The sequence below is a fragment of the Anneissia japonica genome, unplaced genomic scaffold (genome assembly GCF_011630105.1).
Source record: "Anneissia japonica isolate Jap-2015-1 unplaced genomic scaffold, ASM1163010v1 scaffold288208_len475333_cov186, whole genome shotgun sequence".
Taxonomy (NCBI): domain Eukaryota; kingdom Metazoa; phylum Echinodermata; class Crinoidea; order Comatulida; family Comatulidae; genus Anneissia; species Anneissia japonica.
Window position 1 is genome coordinate 415,514 of NW_022728199.1, and position 640 is coordinate 416,153.

Sequence of the window (640 nt, forward strand, 5' to 3'; positions counted from 1 at the left end):
TATTTATACACTATATAACACCAATTTTATTTATAGTACATGTTGTTTTATATAACTTTCTACATGCTTTAATTTAATAGTTGTAAATCGGTCTGATAAGAAAACTCCCAAAATTGTGTATTCCCATAATTCGGGGTTTTTTTTGCACCCCGATCAATGGACAACAATACCCGACCGTTCATACTCAGCTTCGGTGTTGGTGTTGGTGGGTGTGTGTGTGGTGGGGGGGAGGGGGTGGTTCATAAATGTCGCTAGTTAGCTTATTAGCATTCAAACGTATTTAGAAATATTTCACAATGCATTTAATCGAAAGTAATTAATAGGAAAGGTGTATTACTAAGGTTAGCGACTATCACGAAGACAGATCGTAGTCCATATTAAAAAAAACAAAACAGCCAAATAGAAGTCGGTAGATTTCTTGGCGGAGACGCAAAAGTAAAAGTGATTAATTAGGCATATTCAATTTAATGTGCTTTTATTATCATCATCCTCATTATCATCATCATATAGTCCTCCTAGCAAGTTTACAACATGCTTCTTGTTATATTGGTTTTCGTTGGCTTCTCAAGAAACATTTGTTCCCTAAGTAAATCTCACTTAACTGTCCAATTTTTTGTTTTTTTTTGTTTTTTTTTTTTTG